Source organism: Sinocyclocheilus grahami, unplaced genomic scaffold (genome assembly GCF_001515645.1).
Source record: "Sinocyclocheilus grahami isolate Dianchi unplaced genomic scaffold, SAMN03320097.WGS_v1.1 scaffold56.1, whole genome shotgun sequence".
NCBI lineage: Eukaryota > Metazoa > Chordata > Actinopteri > Cypriniformes > Cyprinidae > Sinocyclocheilus > Sinocyclocheilus grahami.
In genome coordinates, this window is record NW_015505235.1 from 1,665,152 (window position 1) to 1,681,219 (window position 16,068).

General features: G+C 38.9%; 1 pseudogene; it reads right to left on the minus strand.

Annotated features, from left to right (window-relative positions):
* Nucleotides 1-13,908, minus strand: part of LOC107584034 (selenoprotein O-like) — a 15,225-nt pseudogene extending 1,317 nt beyond the window's left edge.
* Nucleotides 13,909-16,068: the final 2,160 nt, after the last annotated feature.

Here is a 16,068-nt window from a genome sequence, read left to right on the forward strand (position 1 = left end):
ATATAAATATGTATAGTATTTTTATGTTACATTAATCAGTATAGTAGAAGACATTGTAATTACTAAATGATATTTAGACAGACTTAAAGAAGTTCCAGATCTATACTTGTGCTCTTATTATTTTAGTTATTTTGCCTTTAATGTAAATAAACGTGCAAACAATATACTTGCTCTTGTCAATTTATTTTGATGTTAATTACATTGTGCTAGCTGTCTCTTTAATACCGCGTGGTTTATATACATGTTGCTGCTGATTGGGCTGACATTTTTGACACACCCACCAAACAAGAGAAAACGCATCTCAAACCCCGTTGCACACCGTTTCCAGGAAACATGTCGTTCAAACCGGAAACCGTAGCAAAACGGTGCACACCGGTTTGATCTTGAACTTGCCCCTGGATTTGTCTCAGCCATGGAGAGAATCCTCTCCAACTCACTAAGAATGGACACAGAGGAACATGTCAAAACGAGAAAAACATAGTTCAGTTATTATGTATCTCCAAACCTCCTTTTTTATTTTTGAACATATTAAAAAATTATGAGGGGTCTCAACCAGGATTATTACAGTTACATGAAACTAAAACTACTAAAAAATTATTTACTTTGAAATAAATGTTAACTGAAATAAAATTAAATAAAATTAATTTTAGCTAGTTGAAACACAAGATTTCTAATTTTAATTTAGTTTAACTTGATGTACTAAAATAACTCAAACTAAAACTTAAATAAATTAATAAAAACTATATAGGCATATATTAAAAAACTATTAAAGATGACCATTTTATTGAAAATAATATTTAAATGAAAATTTAAATGAAAACTGAAAATATAAAAATAAAAATTGGTTCAAAGTATTAATAAAAACTATCAAAATATTTCAATGATTGCACTGGTCTCAACAATCCTAAAAAAAAAAAAAAGGTAGAACATAATGTAAAAAAAGGAATACTAGGGCAAACAAAGGATTTGAAAAAAAAATAACTAAAAAATAAATAAACTGAGCAAATGATGTGAATATCCATGACAAATAACTGTGCATACATATTTTTTCCACTCTTACATCCTCAGGTTGGCAGTACCTGTTTAGTCAGGTCCTCTTAAGTCAAAAAGAAAACCATAGAAAACGCTTTAAGTCAATTTTTATTGGCATGTTTTCTAAAGTTACATTTGGCGTTATGGCTCTGTTCCAAGTTCCCTGTCCTTTTCATGAGCTCCATGAAAGCCAAGTCAGGGAAACAGCAGCAGCTTCAGGGGCAACCCTCCTATTTTAAGAATAGGAGAGCAGCACAAAAAATCCCTGTTTGAGATTTGCCAATAGAGTGCTTAGGAGTCGGATCAGCTGATAGGGGCCGGGTTTGAATTTTCCCAATCAGCTGATAGCAGAGCTTGACTACCAGGCCTGCCTGAATTAACGCAGAATGCTTGATTTTTGAGCTCATAATACTTTTTCAGCTCTGTTATAAAAGTCAGTAGAGACAAACCAATGCAAATTCATTCAGACAACATACCAATTCTCTTGCCTTGCCTTTCTTGCTATGTGCTGAGAGCATCACATTATCTTTACCATCGCACATTACCATCGCATGGTCTTCAATAAATCAGCAACCAGTTCCACATCCTCTGGTTCTTGATGTCTCAGAAGACCCAGCTTCCTCCTCAAGTTGTCCAGGTAGAAGTCCTGATAAATGGTCATGAATTCATCTAAAATGGCCCCTGCTTTGGCTGACTGGAGCTCCGTGCCAAGAGCTTCTGCCAAACGTGCCAAGTTCCAGCGACAGACATCCGGCTGAGTTTCATAAGAATAACAGCGTTTTTTTTATCAGAGTCATTGCTCACAATGCAAATTCATTCAGACAACATACCAATTCTCTTGCCTAGCCTTTCTTGCTATGTGCTGAGAGCATCACATTAAGAGAAGAATGCAGAGTACAGGGAAATTACATTTTGGTTATTTTTGCTCAAAACAACAGATTCTAACACGGCACTAAAAATAAAAAATAACTGCATATTTCTCGATATGCATAAACTGGCGAAAAATACATTAAATTTATTAGTATGAAGATTAGACCCTTAGAGGGTGTAGATCCCCTCACCTGGGCTGCATTGTAGGATTGTTGGCCACCTTTAGTTCCTCCAGCGAGGCACACTGTTCCACGATCAGTTCCACTACTAAGTCTGTGCTGTCTTTCTGTTCACCTGCAGGACAGGACATGGCACTCAGCAGACGATATGTGTTTGTGAAGTCGACACCTAGTAATGGAACAGTGACAGATGAAAATACTAGACAAGTAATTTTTTTTGAGCAATCTGAATCGACTTCCATTCAACTTTCCATTTATTTTCAATGGAAAGGTAAAAATATTTCCTCCCTTTTACTGTACCTGTGATGTGCATGGTCTTCAATAAATCAGCAACCAGTTCCACATCCTCTGGTTCTTGATGTCTCAGAAGACCCAGCTTCCTCCTCAAGTTGTCCAGGTAGAAGTCCTGATAAATGGTCATGAATTCATCTAAAATGGCCCCTGCTTTGGCTGACTGGAGCTCCGCGCCAAGAGCTTCTGCCAAACGTGCCAAGTTCCAGCGACAGACATCCGGCTGAGTTTCATAAGAATAACAGCGTTTTTTTTATCAGAGTCATTGCTCACAAACTCAGGGTCAGACCTGCAATTGACAACAATGTAAGTTTTTAGAATACACTAATATACCAGCAATTAGTTAAAGCAAAACTTCTTTCAGGACGCAATTCGGTTGCATTTACTGCATATTTTTTGCATTGTGCAATTTAATGCACAGTTTCTGTACAGCTAAACAAACCTGTCCATGAAGCCAAATGGGTCGTAGACTATAGTGAGGCCCAAGATGCTCATGTTGTCTGTGTTGAGAACTCCATGGCAAAATCCCACACTTTGCCACAGGCCAACCAGTTTGGCAGTCCTCACAGTCACCTTGCAGATCCACAGAATACATTAATATCAATAACGGTTCCTTGTTGGCATTTATGATTCCATGAAGAATCTTTTACATCCATGGAAACTTTTCAATGCACAAAAGGTTCTTTATAGTGAAGAAAGGTTCTTCTGATTATTAAAATGTTCTTCACACTAATAAAAAAAGTTTATTTTAAGAACTATTCACTGAAAGGTTCTTTGGGGAACCAAAATTAGTTTTTACACTCTGAATCACATGTGTAATCAGTCCAATAGATGGGCGAGACGTCACGGGCGGGTGACGTAATGACCAGGAAGCTATAAAAGCACATGCGGTGGAACCGGCGTCAGCTTTCGGTCATTCAGCAAAGCACTCTGTGTTGTGTCAGTCACTCTCTCTGTTTGTAAGTCTTATTTGGTGTTGTTTGTCCCAATAAGCTCCTCAAAAAGAAAAATAAGCATGTCTAAGGCTGAGGCTAAGACAAAGCATTTAAAAAAGATGAGCGTTTTCTGCGGGCCAGGCCACCACCTCCATCCCGGAGCCTGCCTTTTTCCCCCGATCTCCACACCGAGGTGTCGAGATCGTGGGATAGGCTATTCTCGGCCCACCTCTTCATCCCCGCTTCCGATTACTATGGCAATGTTGTGGGGTTGAACGAGCGTGGTTATAGTGCGATGCCTCAGGTTGAACAGACACTCGCGAGCTATCTGTCCCCGGGTGCGGCATCGTCCTTGAAGGCTCCGGCCTTGCCCTCCAAGCCGCTGCGAACAACTTCAGGACTGGTGGGCAAGGGGTACGTGGCAGCGGGTCAGGCTGGTGCGTGTCTGCACACCATGGCAGTGTTACAGTCGTACCAAGCCGACCTGCTTAAAGAGCTGGATGAAGGCGAGGAGATAAACTCTGATAATATCACAGAGCTCAGGAGGACCGCTGATCTTTCTCTCCGCGCCACCAAAGAGGCCGCTCGCGCTATTGGGCGGTCCATGGCAGCTATGGTGGCAGCAGAGAGGCATTTGTGGTTGACCCTGTCAGATATGAGAGAAAAAGGCAGGGTCTTCCTCCTCGACACCCCGCTTGTGCCTTCTGGCCTGTTCGGCGACGCCGTCAACTCCGTTGTCGACAGGTACCAGGAGGCTCGTAAACAAGCGGCGACATTTCAGCGGTTCCTCCCTCACCGCACTCCAGCTCTGGGGGCTGCTGGGTGGGAGCAGCCCCCTCTGCGTACTGGCTCCTCGTACAGGGACACCCAGAAGCAGAGCGTCGCCTCTCGTGCTCCCCCGCGTCGGGACACAACCGTCTGTGTGTTAGTAGCCACGTTCTGGCCGGGCCGAGTATGGTTCTCAGACCTGATTTCCCTTCTCGACTGCTCTCCATGGGACATCCCCATTCCTGCAGGTCCGTTTTTCCGCAGGGCTGACCCACTCCACCCTAAAAGTCTACGTGGCAGCCATTGCGGCCTACCACGCCCCTATTGGTGGACAGTCAATGGACAGACACCCCCTAGTTACACGTTTCCTCCACGGTGCGCTGAGGCTGAGGCCCCCAGTACGATCTCGCGTCCCCCCGTGGGACCTGGCTGTGGTGCTAGAAGCTCTTTGTAAGCCTCCATTTGAGCCTATTAAAGAGATTTCTGATCGCTATCTCACTATAAAGACTACCTTCCTTCTGGCGATATCTTCTCTAAAGAGAGTTGGGGATCTGCAGGCCCTCTCAGTGGCCCCTTCTTATCTTGACTTTGCGCCCGACATGGACAAAGTATTTCTCTACCCTCGAGCGAGGTATGTACCTAAAGTTCCCTCTGTTACACCACAGCCTATCATGCTAAAGGCCTTCTGTCCTCCTCCCTTCAGGGAGCCCGACCAGCAAAAGCTTACTGGACACATACATCCACAGAACTGCCCTGTGGAGAAGGGTGGACCAACTGCTTGTTTGCTATGGTCCCCCTAAGAGGGGTCTTCCTGCTATGAAGCAAAGTCCTCTGATCTCCCCTCGCCATTGGGGGTCAAGGCTCACTCTACTAGAGGTGTGGCAGCCTCCAAGGCCTTTCTAGCAGGTGTGTCTATGCAGGACATCTGCAATGCTGAGGGTTGGTCCACGCCCCTAACATTCGTCAGGTTCTATGGCCTAGATATGCGAGCCACTACGGGCTCTTCTGTTCTCTCGCCAGGGATTTGTAAGTCTAAAATAAAAGTGAGGACCGATTTCAGTAGATCTCATCATTTAGCCCTTAATTGTTTTTAGGGTTATATTTGACTGGTAGATGACAGTATTTAGGTATTCAGACTTTGTTTTGCATACTCTAAGATACTTGGACAAGCTTGGACATGGGTTACATCTAAAAAAGGCATCATGAGAGATCTATCACATCTTAGCATGGACCTGCAATAAACAACTTCTCTACAACATTTGCTGATGAGCTTTAACACTAAAACCCAGTTTTAAGACAGCAAAAGTCAGTAAATAGTTTTCTTGTTTAGCAAACTTCAGGATTTTAACTTTTAAAACTTGGCATTATGAAAAAGTAATGCGAGAAATGCATTTCTATGTGTTTCTGAGGGTAGATATAAATAGAAGTGCTCAACCTGATGAGTGCTATTCTGAGAACCACAAAGCACCTCTCTGGTCTGGGATTGCCACTGTAGAATGCATTGCTCTGGACATAAAGGTCAGAGGTCACCAGCGATCCTGCTTGTGTTGTGGGAATTCCCAGTGCAAACATGGCCTCACTGCACAGGAACTCTCGAATGCTGGAGCAGAGCACTTTACGTCCATCAGATTGCCTACAGTACAGAGATACTGAAGCCTAATTGTTTTTTTAAAACAAAGCACATGGACATTTTTACCCATTGTTGTTTGGTGTGTGTGTGTGTGTGTTTTTAACAAGCTTTATTTTCCTTCTGTTTGACAACTGCGTGTGTCATTATGGGATTTAAGAGGATAGTTCACTAAAAAATTAAAATTTATAATTTGCTCACCCTCAAGTGATTCCAAACATGTATGAGTTTCTTTTTTTTCTGTGGAGCACAAAAAAATTATATTTTGAAGAATGGTGGAAACCAGCAACTGTTTGGTTACATTCTTGAAAATATCTTCTTTTGTGTTCAACAGATTTCAAGGTATGTGAATACATCTATTGTTATGAGTTAAGAGTGGATTTAGGCTCATTATTCATAGTGAAAGTCGCTATCTCACTATAAAGACTACCTTCCTTCTGGCGATATCTTCTCTAAAGAGAGTTGGGGATCTGCAGGCCCTCTCAGTGGCCCCTTCTTATCTTGACTTTGCGCCCGACATGGACAAAGTATTTCTCTACCCTCGAGCGAGGTATGTACCTAAAGTTCCCTCTGTTACACCACAGCCTATCATGCTAAAGGCCTTCTGTCCTCCTCCCTTCAGGGAGCCCGACCAGCAAAAGCTTACTGGACACATACATCCACAGAACTGCCCTGTGGAGAAGGGTGGACCAACTGCTTGTTTGCTATGGTCCCCCTAAGAGGGGTCTTCCTGCTATGAAGCAAAGTCCTCTGATCTCCCCTCGCCATTGGGGGTCAAGGCTCACTCTACTAGAGGTGTGGCAGCCTCCAAGGCCTTTCTAGCAGGTGTGTCTATGCAGGACATCTGCAATGCTGAGGGTTGGTCCACGCCCCTAACATTCGTCAGGTTCTATGGCCTAGATATGCGAGCCACTACGGGCTCTTCTGTTCTCTCGCCAGGGATTTGTAAGTCTAAAATAAAAGTGAGGACCGATTTCAGTAGATCTCATCATTTAGCCCTTAATTGTTTTTAGGGTTATAGTTGACTGGTAGATGACAGTATTTAGGTCTTCAGACTTTGTTTTGCATACTCTAAGATACTTGGACAAGCTTGGACATGGGTTACATCTAAAAAAGGCATCATGAGAGATCTATCACATCTTAGCATGGACCTGCAATAAACAACTTCTCTACAACATTTGCTGATGAGCTTTAACACTAAAACCCAGTTTTAAGACAGCAAAAGTCAGTAAATAGTTTTCTTGTTTAGCAAACTTCAGGATTTTAACTTTTAAAACTTGGCATTATGAAAAAGTAATGCGAGAAATGCATTTCTATGTGTTTCTGAGGGTAGATATAAATAGAAGTGCTCAACCTGATGAGTGCTATTCTGAGAACCACAAAGCACCTCTCTGGTCTGGGATTGCCACTGTAGAATGCATTGCTCTGGACATAAAGGTCAGAGGTCACCAGCGATCCTGCTTGTGTTGTGGGAATTCCCAGTGCAAACATGGCCTCACTGCACAGGAACTCTCGAATGCTGGAGCAGAGCACTTTACGTCCATCAGATTGCCTACAGTACAGAGATACTGAAGCCTAATTGTTTTTTTAAAACAAAGCACATGGACATTTTTACCCATTGTTGTTTGGTGTGTGTGTGTGTGTGTTTTTAACAAGCTTTATTTTCCTTCTGTTTGACAACTGCGTGTGTCATTATGGGATTTAAGAGGATAGTTCACTAAAAAATGAAAATTTATAATTTGCTCACCCTCAAGTGATTCCAAACATGTATGAGTTTCTTTTTTTTCTGTGGAGCACAAAAAAATTATATTTTGAAGAATGGTGGAAACCAGCAACTGTTTGGTTACATTCTTGAAAATATCTTCTTTTGTGTTCAACAGATTTCAAGGTATGTGAATACATCTATTGTTATGAGTTAAGAGTGGATTTAGGCTCATTATTCATAGTGAAAGAAAGATCCACTTGAGTTAGACCACAATCTAGCTATTGTTAAGATTGTAAAATCCACATACAGCACATACGTCTTGTTGTTAAGAATTACTCTGAAAAGAGAGAGTGAAATGGAGTGCTTTGTATCAACAAAAGCTTATTTTTTTTAATACTGCAAGAAAAGTATATGATAATCAGTGAATCAGATATTTAGTAAATAGAGTGAGATGCATTTAACAATGGCACAATCTTTACAATGTTATTTAGTATTTTTGTCTTCTGAAAATATACGTTTTGTTTACACAAAATATTATAGGCCTATACCTACTTACATGTAAATATAAATAAATATTAAAACTTTTTAAAGCATTAGTGATGGCTAAAAGTATAGATATTTAATTATATATTTTAAATAAAAATTGTATTTCTATGTAATATGTTTATACATAATACATTTCTTATTTTTAACAAACCATTTATTCACTCATTATAACTCTAACCATATAGTAAGAAGTTAATTAATATTACTCAGTACTGAAATGTATAATTAAATTACATTAACACTTAGCCTAATGCAGTGAAACCAAAGTAAGAGTAAGGCGTCAGTCCAGCGCCTTTAACCTGAATTTCCCACCGACCACAGGGGCTTCTATTGTTTGGGTCAGAACTATGCTCAGCACCGGCCTCCACCTCCCCCAAATAACACACAGCACCGTCACCCAGCTGCCCGGTGAACTGGCCAAACTGGTGTACGCAATAGCAGTGCGCAGCGGGCTCGGAGCCTGTAATCACCCGAGAGCCACTCAGATATTCAGCCTTGTGCGGGTCACGTAAAACATCGTCCACGTTCAGTCCCAGTAAAGCGAGAGCCGGTGTACCGACGAAACATGCTACCTATCAGATTGTGCTACCAAAAATATATTTGCATTGTTTTAAGGGTAAGTTTAGGGTAAGGGTATGGACGGGTAGGTTTAGGGTAGGGGTAGGTATGGACACATGAATAAGATGCTGGTAGCACAATCTGATAGGTAACATTTTTCGCTATCGATTTGTGCTACCTATCTTTTTAATGGGAGGTAGCACAATCTGAGCAGGTAGCACAAATCGTCAGTACACTGGCTCGGATATCGCGACGAAGGTTGACTTGAGCAGCAACTGCGGCTGAACACGGTAAAAACACGCTCCTGTCACGGTCTGTGAGCCAGTTCTAGTGACGAATCCAGCGGGAGTTTTTTCAATGCAACGTTGTTGAACTTTAGTCTTTGCAGTGGTCTATCACTGAAATTCTGTAAAAAAAAAAAAACCAGCAGCTGTGGTTGCCTGAATTTTGTAAAAAATACAGTAGCAACATTTTAGGTTTTAATGGTTTTAACTTAAATTTATTTTTAAATACCGTAATTTCATTAACTGATATAATGTTAATATACCAACCTATATTGAAGTACTGAAATCTGTTTTGTACCTTTGTAATACACTGAGAACTACCAAAAGCAGATGGTGATGAGAAAGTCCAGTTTTGAATGCTTCTATTGTCCTCATTTGTAAGTCACTTTGGATAAAAGCATCTGCTAAATGATTAAATGTAAATGTAAATTAACCAAAGCCCATCACAAGCAGCTTTTAAATATTAACATATGTTGAAGCTGCACAGTGTCATTCACACAAACACTAAACACCATCATGGTAACACACATGAAACTAAAATAATGCAATAAACATTAATTTAACAACATTAGATGTAACATACAACCCTAATGTACAAAACTGATAAGAAAAAACTAAGAATAAACAGTTATTTCAACAACCAAAAAGCATCAAATTAGAAATGTAACGCAGAGAATGTCAATTTATGGTTATTCACTGTAAATTATGCATTCTTTTTCCACTTCCAAAAACGGTATACGACCATAAAATTTCATGTAATGTCCAATACAGTTTTTCACCTTATATAGTAGGAAACTTACCATTAACCATTTAACAGGTTTTTACTGTAGAATCTATCTATCTATCTATCTATCTATCTATCTATCTATCTATCTATCTATCTATCTATCTATCTATCTATCTATGTCTTCTTATTACCATGCCCCATCTGCAGTAATACCTTTTACAGCAAGAGTAGTCTGAAGGATCTAATCATAGTTGTTTGCAGGTTAAAATTTAAATAAATTTCAATCCACTACGTGGCAGGCCATTAAAGAGGCAGCACTGACTGTCCCAGATCCCAATCATTTATCACTTGTTTGTAATTGCAGCAGGGGTTGTGATAAAGAAATACAGACTATCATAAATAAACTTGTTTGAGATCGCAGATTGAGGTTTTGTCAGCTACCTTTCGGGAGCCAAAACTAAGTGTCTATCCATTTTAAAAAGCACAATAAAATTGTGAACTTGGTCATGTATTCTGTATTAGAAATTAATTTAATATTGTTAATATTTTATGTTTATTTTTAAGAACAAGACATATATATATATTTTTTTATTTCTTTTAATTGACAATATTTTAGTGCTGTCAAACGATTAATCGCATCCAAAATAAAAGTTTTTGTTTACATAATATATGTGTGTGTACTGTGTATATTTATTATGTATATATATAAATACACACACATGCATGTCTATATTTATTTTAAAAATATGTTACGTTTATATATTAAATATATTAATATATAATATAAATTATATAAATATATACATGTAAATATTTTCAAAATATATACAGTATGTGTGTGTGTTTACATATATAAAATAAATATACACTGTACACACACATACAGTATATCATGTAAACAAAAACTTTTATTTTGGATGCGATTAATCATTTGACAGCAAAACAATATTTATATAATCAATGTACAATTACAATTACCTGCCGGTAAAGCATTCAAGAGCAATTGCACTCCACAATCAGTGTAACATCTCTAATGGGCCATTAATAGAAAAAAGTTACAGAATACATATGAGACACACTACATAGACAATTTCTAACCTTTTATACATAACATTTCAGGCAGTAGTGGAAGCTAAATGGACTATTGGACAAAAACACAAGTCATTCAGAGTCATGCAAAAATTTAATTACATATAAGATAATGCACATTTTTTACTCTATCTTAAACATTCAATCTAATGTTTATGACACACTTGCAGTGTTAATTGTTGCATTTGTCCAAAAAATGTTCACTGGTCTCTTCCACAAAAACTGATCTGAAGTCAAGAAACTGCAGTAAGTATATGAAAGCCTAGATGAGGCAAATTCATGGTGATTTTTATTTCAACGTGCTTGTCTTCGCAGTCTGGGCGAAAGACGATTGGCAAGCAGACATGCGAGGGCTATACCTGCCACCTGGGTGAAAGCAAGGCCCAGGACTGTTGCTGCAATATGAAAGACGTTGTCATTTACCAAGCTGAAGACTTTGCGGAAACAACCGTGACAGTTATTTCAACAACCAAAAAGCATCAAATTAGAAATGTAACGCAGAGAATGTCAATTTATGGTTATTCACTGTAAATTATGCATTCTTTTTCCACTTCCAAAAACGGTATACGACCATAAAATTTCATGTAATGTCCAATACAGTTTTTCACCTTATATAGTAGGAAACTTACCATTAACCATTTAACAGGTTTTTACTGTAGAATCTATCTATCTATCTATCTATCTATCTATCTATCTATCTATGTCTTCTTATTACCATGCACCATCTGCAGTAATACCTTTTACAGCAAGAGTAGTCTGAAGGATCTAATCATAGTTGTTTGCAGGTTAAAATTTAAATAAATTTCAATCCACTACGTGGCAGGCCATTAAAGAGGCAGCACTGACTGTCCCAGATCCCAATCATTTATCACTTGTTTGTAATTGCAGCAGGGGTTGTGATAAAGAAATACAGACTATCATAAATAAACTTGTTTGAGATCGCAGATTGAGGTTTTGTCAGCTACCTTTCGGGAGCCAAAACTAAGTGTCTATCCATTTTAAAAAGCACAATAAAATTGTGAACTTGGTCATGTATTCTGTATTAGAAATTAATTTAATATTGTTAATATTTTATGTTTATTTTTAAGAACAAGACATATATATATATTTTTTTTATTTCTTTTAATTGACAATATTTTAGTGCTGTCAAACGATTAATCGCAATTAATCGCATCCAAAATAAAAGTTTTTGTTTACATAATATATGTGTGTGTACTGTGTATATTTATTATGTATATATATAAATACACACACATGCATGTCTATATTTATTTTAAAAATATGTTACGTTTATATATTAAATATATTAATATATAATATAAATTATATAAATATATACATGTAATTAATTTAATATTGTTCATATTTTATGTTTATTTTTAAGAACAAGACATATATATATATTTTTTTATTTCTTTTAATTGACAATATTTTAGTGCTGTCAAACGATTAATCGCATCCAAAATAAAAGTTTTTGTTTACATAATATATGTGTGTGTACTGTGTATATTTATTATGTATATATATAAATACACACACATGCATGTCTATATTTATTTTAAAAATATGTTACGTTTATATATTAAATATATTAATATATAATATAAATTATATAAATATATACATGTAAATATTTTCAAAATATATACAGTATGTGTGTGTGTTTACATATATAAAATAAATATACACTGTACACACACATACAGTATATCATGTAAACAAAAACTTTTATTTTGGATGCGATTAATCATTTGACAGCAAAACAATATTTATATAATCAATGTACAATTACAATTACCTGCCGGTAAAGCATTCAAGAGCAATTGCACTCCACAATCAGTGTAACATCTCTAATGGGCCATTAATAGAAAAAAGTTACAGAATACATATGAGACACACTACATAGACAATTTCTAACCTTTTATACATAACATTTCAGGCAGTAGTGGAAGCTAAATGGACTATTGGACAAAAACACAAGTCATTCAGAGTCATGCAAAATTTAATTACATATAAGATAATGCACATTTTTTACTCTATCTTAAACATTCAATCTAATGTTTATGACACACTTGCAGTGTTAATTGTTGCATTTGTCCAAAAAATGTTCACTGGTCTCTTCCACAAAAACTGATCTGAAGTCAAGAAACTGCAGTAAGTATATGAAAGCCTAGATGAGGCAAATTCATGGTGATTTTTATTTCAACGTGCTTGTCTTCGCAGTCTGGGCGAAAGACGATTGGCAAGCAGACATGCGAGGGCTATACCTGCCACCTGGGTGAAAGCAAGGCCCAGGACTGTTGCTGCAATATGAAAGACGTTGTCATTTACCAAGCTGAAGACTTTGCGGAAACAACCGTGAGCATGAATCCCGGCGAGCTCAATGTCGCTGAATACACTCTCTGGCAACAGCCTATTGCGACAGCCTTTGCGTTTTATACAGCAACTGTCTGGCAACGACACAGTGGAAGAATCATTCCCCAAACCTCCTGTGGAGTATACAGTATCTTGAATAGCCCAATCAGATATGAGCCAATCGCGCCAACCCTCAGCGCCACAGCACTCAAGCACCCTCTGCAGGCTGTCCAGTGCATCTGCGCGGCCCTCATCTTCTCCATAGACCAACACAGCTTTCTTAAGCCCACTACGGAAACCTTCGGCAATATCCTCCCTGTAAAAGAGCCCCGAGAGACCCACCGCTAGTCCACCAATGAGTGTGGCCAACTGGAAGAAACCGTATGCCCGCAGAAGGTAGGGAAGTTTGGCAGCTACTCCCAAACATCCCAAAAAGCCCCAAGTGGTCACAGCAGCACCTGTGCCTAACAAGATGATGGGCGCGTTTGGGTAGCGGTTCGCCGAGAGTAGCATGTAGTCGGACAGCGAAGCCTGCGCCCAGACCCCTAAGGTGAAGATCGCAAGGCCTGCTGCCCAAAAAAGGAAGCTGAAAATCAGGAGCGCAAGGCGCAGCAAGGGCATGACTCCCACTGCCCGGCAGCATGGTGGAGCAGCATCCACTGCAGGCACAGGGGGCGCCAGCGAGGCCTCTGAGCACAGTGATAACGAAAGACGTTGCTGTTGGTCAGCGTATTCTCGGGAGGGTGAGAGCAGATATCCAGGGAGCGCTGAAGACCGTCGGGAAGTGGAAGTTAGAGCCGGTCGAAGTGGGGACGACAGTCTTAGAGCACCATGCAGCTCTTTTTCCCACTCTTTTGCACGGCAGGGGCTTGGCCGAGCTGGTAGCGAGTCGTAAGGCGGTGCAGAGCTCATGGCCCCGTCTTGCGCTTTATCTACCACCATTTCACTCTCTCTCTTTTACTCCTCCCTTTGTTTCGTCCTTCCTCATCTCTCCCGCCTGTGTTTTACGGCCAGTCATCAACCCACCAGGGCCTATTCACACCCTCGTTTCACCATAAATCGTCTTTGGATGAACGCATGGCACGCTTATCTTCGCCTGCAGATTCTCTGCCCTCTCTCCAATGTTTATTTGCGACATTTCTTACACTCTCTTGATGCTGCTGCAATGGCCGTCCGACTACAGTGCATCTGTGACGATATGAAGGGGGGGGGTCGGTGATTATATGGCTATGATGCTGTTAACCCACACCGCCCTGATCTCCCTCTACTGGTGCAGGAGCCACCGGTTCAGGATCATAAATGTCTGTTCTGATCGATATGTGGCCTTTATAGGCCTTTAATAATCTAATGTCTTTACAACATTGGTATTGATTCGTTTTTTAGATTAAATCTTATAGATTTTTAGAATTACTCATTCATGTTATGTGTGTTGGTGCATATTCAAGGACACACTTTGTAGGTCTTTAAACAGGATTGAATGACGTGTATGTTCAATTTGCTTTGACTTCATTGGCACATTCACTGGTATTAAAACATATAAAACTTTTAAACAGCATTGAAGGAGTTTACATGTATGCTGACTTGATGGCTGCTTTTCCCTCATTATCAGGTCCAAAAATATTTTAGTACATAACAATTTATTTATTTTTAATTCTAAAAATATTTGTAAGAAATAGTCATATGCAGGCATAATGTACATTTGATGCATTTAAGCACATAAAAAGGAAGAATGACGTTTGACACACCTTCACTTTTTCTCTTGCTGTGGTCCATGTACTCCAGTTCATCCAAGCCATGTAAAACAGCAAAAAACAAAGTTAGGCCTCAATACTCAGGTAAGATGACGAAACATCATCAAGACACAGTATAAATTCTCTAACCTCCTGCCTTGACAACTTATAGCACAAATTAAAAAAAAATCCCCCATAATAAATGTAATAAATGTGCCAAAATAATCATTTGCATTTCTATTTATCTTATGCACTTTGTCACACTCCAGCCAGACTTTGCCTTTTGCAAACACACACACTCACAGAAGTTACAATCAGTAAGAGTTTACATGTATGCTGACTTGATGGCTGCTTTTCCCTCATTATCAGGTCCAAAAATATTTTAGTACATAACAATTAATTTATTTTTAATTCTAAAAATATTTGTAAGAAATAGTCATATGCAGGCATAATGTACATTTGATGCATTTAAGCACATAAAAAGGAAGAATGACGTTTGACACACCTTCACTTTTTCTCTTGCTGTGGTCCATGTACTCCAGTTCATCCAAGCCATGTAAAACAGCAAAAAACAAAGTTAGGCCTCAATACTCAGGTAAGATGACGAAACATCATCAAGACACAGTATAAATTCTCTAACCTCCTGCCTTGACAACTTATAGCACAAATTAAAAAAAAATCCCCCATAATAAATGTAATAAATGTGCCAAAATAATCATTTGCATTTCTATTTATCTTATGCACTTTGTCACACTCCAGCCAGACTTTGCCTTTTGCAAACACACACACTCACAGAAGTTACAATCAGTACGCCCCCTTAATAGTGAAAATCCATATTTATAAACCGATAAGAGAGCAGTATGTCCCTTAGCAGACATTTGAAACAGCTTGGGAAGTGTGACCCCCCTTTTCTGGAGCACCATTCGTCTCCTTCATCACATCATTCCCTCGTTCCATGGAACCCTTTATTGTCTCCCCCTCTACTTAATGTGTTTATGAATGGAGGTGCTTCTCAGAAATAACATCTGTCAGTTAAAAGCAGTGATGGGCTCTGGGAAAAGCAAAAGAAAAGAACAGTAATTAGAAGAGAATAGAGAAGAGATGCAATATTGTGATTGATTACAGTTTCATTGTAACTGTACGTACTGTATCTTAAGTTACTTATGACTCCTTTGAAATTCTGTCAGTTATGTTATCAGTAAATCGGAAATATGTACCCAATGTCTTCTGCTTTCTACTAATGTGTATTTGCTGTTACACTGTTTGATAGTACTTACACTTGAGCCAATTCCTTGTGGACAAAGTTGTACTTTACTTAATGCCATGAACACTTTAATCTCTTGCAAAGATATAAATTGGCACATTTGGTTTA